This window comes from Nicotiana sylvestris, chromosome 11, assembly GCF_000393655.2.
Source record: "Nicotiana sylvestris chromosome 11, ASM39365v2, whole genome shotgun sequence".
Lineage (NCBI taxonomy): Eukaryota > Viridiplantae > Streptophyta > Magnoliopsida > Solanales > Solanaceae > Nicotiana > Nicotiana sylvestris.
This window is the reverse complement of record NC_091067.1, coordinates 29,156,306-29,161,936: the sequence shown is the minus strand read 5'-3', so window position 1 is coordinate 29,161,936 and position 5,631 is coordinate 29,156,306. Positions and strand designations below refer to the sequence as shown.

At 42.1% G+C, this 5,631-nt stretch overlaps 1 non-coding gene across 1 annotated transcript; it reads right to left on the bottom strand.

Moving 5' to 3' along the window:
- Positions 1-866: 866 nt before the first annotated feature.
- LOC138882442 (small nucleolar RNA R71) lies at positions 867-972 on the bottom strand. Its single transcript, XR_011404045.1, has one exon. It is a non-coding gene; the product is annotated as a small nucleolar RNA R71 (small nucleolar RNA).
- Positions 973-5,631: the final 4,659 nt, after the last annotated feature.

Here is a 5,631-nt window from a genome sequence, read left to right as displayed (position 1 = left end):
AAGGCGATAAATTGATTTAAAAATCTTTTAAAAATTAAAAAAATAATAAAACACTTGGACATGCTTAATATGCATACGTATGCTATTTTGAAAGTATTTTGCATATGAAAAAAATATATAGGGAAAAAATTGGGTATCAACAACTGTGCGCAGGCTATAGGTTAAAGTGGTGCATGACTCGATCTTCTGGGAAGGAAGTACTACCATACGAACCAGAGATCGAAAAATAACTGCGACATCTAGGGAAGGAAAGAAATCTACCTGAGACTTTAGAGAAGGTTGGGCAATCTTCAACCAAATAAATTATGGCTGGAGATGATGATAATGTTGATTTGGTTGCAAGAGAGGCAAGTCCAGCAAAGAGAAAAGGCTGCACGAGATGCTGAGGAAGCAACTCTTAGAGATGCACAAATTGACTATGAAGAAGAGAGGGGTCAGGAGAATTGTTCAGAATCAACCCTTGGATGCAGAGCAGTTCGGAAATATACCTCCCGAGCCAGGGAGACCACTTGGCGATTATGCTAGACCGGACTACAACTGGAGATTATCAAGTGTGAGACCACCCCAGTTGCAGCTAACAATTTCGAGTTGAAGCAAGGGTTGCTCCAAACCTTCAAAACTGATGTGTCTTCAGAGAAAAACCAAACAAAGATCCAAACAACCATCTAATGGACTTCGAGAAGATTATGAACACCTTCCAATACAATGGTGTGTCACAAGATGCAGTTTACTTAAGGGCATTCCCCTTCACACTCAAAGATGATGTAAAGCACTTGCTTGGAAGCTTGCCTAATGAATCAATTAGAACATGGGATGAGATGACCAGAAAATTTCTTGATAAATATTTCTCATCAGCTAAGATGGGCAAGTTTAGAAGAGAAATCCATAACTTCTACCAGAACGAGTTTGAAACTATTTTTGAAGCTTGAGAGAGGTTTAAGGAGATAGTCAAAAGTGTCAACATAGTGGAATTGAACTCTGGATACAACTTTAGGACTTTTGGGATGGATTGACATCGGCCTCACGTAGAACGTTGAGCAATGTAGTTGGAGGCCCATTAATGAAGAAGACTCCAGAGGAGATAGTCACAATTCTAGATGAGTTATCTGAAGTTGCAAATTAGTGGCCCTCTGAGAGTGCTGAAAGAAGAAGATCAACCGGTGTTCACCAAGTTGATGCTAACACATCTGTATAGGTACAGCTTTATGCGATGGCTAAAGAAATAAGGAAGCTAACCTTAGCCTCAATACAAAATGAGCCTCATGCAATATGTGATATATGTGGAAGAGGATACCCTACTCATGAGTGTCAAGCCCCAATGGAGGAAGTGAATGCTATGGGAAACTATAACATTAATGAAATGGGTCAGAAGCACCCTGGTTATTCAAGGAGTTCACCTGGGGGTACCGCAAATGCATGGCAACAAAATAACCCTAGATTTCAGGGACAAAGAGCTTCTGGTTTTGTGAATCATCCGAGGTCACAATTTCAGCCTCAATAATCCAATCATCTTGGTCTAGATTATCTAATGAAGGCCTTCATTATTAAGACAGATGAGAGGCTTGTCACGACCCGGATTTCCCACCCTCGGGAGTCGTGATGGCGCCTACTCGTAGAAGCTAGGCAGGCCACAAAATACAGAAAATTCAATCTCTTTCATTTTTAACTATGTTTAACGAATTGAATTAACAGGTGATCAACATTCAAATAAAAGCGAAAGATGAAATTAAGCGGAAGACTTAGACTAATATAATACCAAAATCAGTACGAAAATGCCAACATGCGTCTCTACCCAGAAACCGGTGTCACAATATCCACAGACTTTCTATGAATACTACATACAAATGTCTGAACAAGGAAATACATTCTGCCTCGGAAACAAGTGAAAACAGAACATATAAATAGATAGAAGAGAACGTCGGGTCTGCAGACGCCTGCAGGACTACCTCGGGATCTCTGAGTGGACTGAAGACTGGCTCCCCAAGTGCTACTGTCCCAATGATGCTCCGGTATCTGCACAGAGTGCAGAGTGTAGCATCAGCACAACCAACCCTATGTGCTGGTAAGTGCCTGGCCTAACCCCGGCGAGGTAGTGACGAGGCTAGGACCAGACTCCAGATAAACCTGTGCAGTTATATAATATATGGTGGAAAAATAAATAGGAATAAATAGTTTAAATGGGAGGGGGTACATGCTTCGGGGAACACATCAAATCCATCAGAAATAAAGAGAAATATGAGAGAAACAATTTAAAATCTACAACAAAGCAATAATAATGTTGTTGTTGCGCGCAACCCGATCCCTTATCATTAACACTGTTGCTGCGTGAAACCCAATCCATTTATATCACTGTTGTTACGTGCAACCGGATCCAATATAATACTTATTGCGGCGTGCAACCCGATCCAATATAACATTATTGCGGCATGCAACCCAATCCATATATAATAATGTTGCGGCGTGCAACCCGATCCATATATAATAATGTTACGGTGCACAACCCGTTCCAAATATACCATCAACGGTAATCATAACAATAGTCCCGACAAGGGATCAATAACGAATTACACTATCCCGGCAAGGGAATCGACAGCATAAATAAATACGTCCCGACAAGGAAGAAACAGCTATAACCAATCTTAATCCAACATCTAACCATTTCAGCTATCACCAATACTCAAACTTAGTAATTTCCACGAAAACAAACTTAACCCTTACTCAATATCGAGAATCATCAATTAAAGCATCCGTAATATCATTTAAGAACACAACAAGTTGCAATTTAAGACTCACAGTCATGCTCAACTCCAACGCATAGATACTCGTCACCATGCCTATACGTCGTACTCAACAAGAAGCAAATAGCAAATAGGACATAACTCCTAATCCCTCAAGCTAAGGTTAGACCGAACACTTACCTAAAACTTCCATGGCCAACTCAAGCCTCAAACACCACCTTTCCTTTCGAATTCAGCTCCAAATCAATTGTATCTATACATAATCGACTTCATAACATCAATACACGCTAAACAATCCAATTCCAATGCTTAATTATAGCTTTCTAATCATTCTTCCCAAAAAGCCAAAAATTGACCCCGGGCCCGCTTGGTCAAAACACGAGGTTCGGACCAAAACCCGATCACCCCACGAGCCCGAATATATAATTAGTTTTGAAATCCGACCCCAAAAGAAGGTCAAATTCCCAATTAATCAAAAATCCCTAACTATACCCAAATCCCTAATTTTCTACCCTTAATCTCATGTTTTAGGCCTAGAAATCTAGTGGGTGTTGATAAAAATGGAAGAAAACGAGCTTAGGATTACATACCTATGAAGCTATGGTGAAGTTCTTCTTCAAAATCGCCCAAGATGTGTGGAGAAGATGAAGTTTGTGAAAAATAATGAAAATCCCGTAATGTGTTCTGTTTTTGAAACTTAAAATAACTGGGCGAAATTGGTCATCGCGTTCGCGACAGGCTCATCACGTTCGCGATGAGTCAGGCCTGAGAGACCTTCGCGTTCATGTAAGTGGGCTCATGTTCGCAGAGAAGAAACTCCTTGATCCTCGTGTTCACGTCCAGGAGGTCGCGTTCGCGTAGGGTATAGTACCCCTTCCCCTGCCCAGGCTAAAAGCCTTCGCGTTCGCGATACCAGGCCTGCGTTCGTGAAGGGAAGGCCCCCCAATGCTTCGCGATCGTGACCTGATTTGCGCGTTAGCGTAGAAGGAATTTTACTTCAGCAAAAATAACACAACGCGTTCGCGAGGGTCCTCCGGCGAACGCGAAGAAGAAAACATCAGCACACCAGAAACTGGAAAAACCTGCAACTTTTTAGTTCCAAACACCTTCCGAAACATATCTAAAACTCACCCGAGCCCTCGGGCTCCAAACAAAACCTATGTACTAACTCCAAAAACATCATATGAACTTATCCGTGCGATCAAATTTCCAAACTAACATCGTTAACAACGAATTAAACCTCAAAATCAATGAAATATTTCAAAACTTCTTAAAACCTTAAAATTTGCAAATTAGGTCCGAATCACGTCAAATGACATCCGTTTCTCACCAAATTTCACAGGATCTTCTTAAATCATATATAAGACTTGTACTGGGCGCCGTAACCAAAATACGGTCCCGATACCCTCGAGTTTTAATAAAAATTCATTTCCAAATCCATTAAACAATTTCAAAAAATAATTTTCTTTAAAAATTCATTTCTCGGGCTTGGGACCTCGAAATTTAATTCCGGGCATACACCCAAGTCCCATATTTTCCTATGGACCCTCCGAGACCGTCAAATCACGGGTCCAGGTCCATTTACCTGAAAAGTTGACCGAAGTCAAATTTATTCATTTTATCGTTAAAACTTATTATTTTTCACAAATTTTCATATTTAGGCTTTCCGGCTACATGCCCGAACTGCGCAAGCAAATCGAGGTGATGCTAAATGAGGTTTTCAAGGCCTCGAAAACATAATATTCAATTTAAAAGCAAGTGATGACCTTTTAGGGCATCACATTTTCCACCTCTAAAACAATCGCTCGTCCTCGAACAGACATAAGAAGGAAGTACCTATGTCAGGGAAAAGATGGGGATAACGGTTCTGCATATCGGACTCGGACTCCCAGGTCGATGTCTCAGCTAGTTGACCTCTCCACTGAACACGAACAAAAGGAAAACTCTTCGATCTCAACTGACGAACCTGCCGGTCTAGAATAACTACCGACTCCTCCTCATAAGACAAGTCCTTGTCCAACTGGACAGTGCTGAAATCTAACACGTGAGATGGATCGCCGTGATACTTCCGAAGCATGGACACATGAAACACTAGATGCACAGCTGATAAGCTCGACGACAATACAAGTCTATAAGACACCTCTCTCACTCGATCAAGAATCTCAAACGGACCAAAAACCTATGACTAAGCTTTCCCTTCTTCCCAAATCTCATCACGCCCTTCATAGGCGACACTCAAAGAAATACCCACTCACCGACCATGAATGCCAAATCACGAACCTTGCGGTCGACATAACTCATTTGCCTAGACTGAGTTGTACGAAGCCTATCCTGAATAATCCTAACCTTGTCCAAGGCCTCCTGGACCAGATCCGTACCCAAAAACCGAGCCTCTCCCGGCTCAAACCATCCAACCAGAGACCGACACCACCTACCATATAAAGCCTCATAAGGAGCCATCTGGATACTCGACTGGTAGCTGTTGTTGTAGGCAAACTCTGCTAGAGGCAAAAACTGATCCCACGAGCCTCCAAAGTCAATGACACAAGCTCAGAGCATATCCTCCAAAATCTGAATAGTCTGCTCGGACTGCCGTCCGTCTAAGGATGAAATGTTGTGCTCAACTCAACCCGCGTGCCCAACTCTCGCTGAACTGCTCTCCAAAAATGCAAGGTAAACTGCGTACCTTGGTCCGAAATGATGAACACAGGAACACCATGAAGATGAACAATATCCCGGATATAGATCTCAGCTAACCTCTCGGATGAATAGGAGACTGCCACAGGAATTAAATGCGCTCACTTGGTTAGCCTATCAACAACGACCCATATTGCGTCAAACTTCCTCAGAGTCTGCTGGAGTCCAACAACGAAATCCATAGTGACCCGCTCCC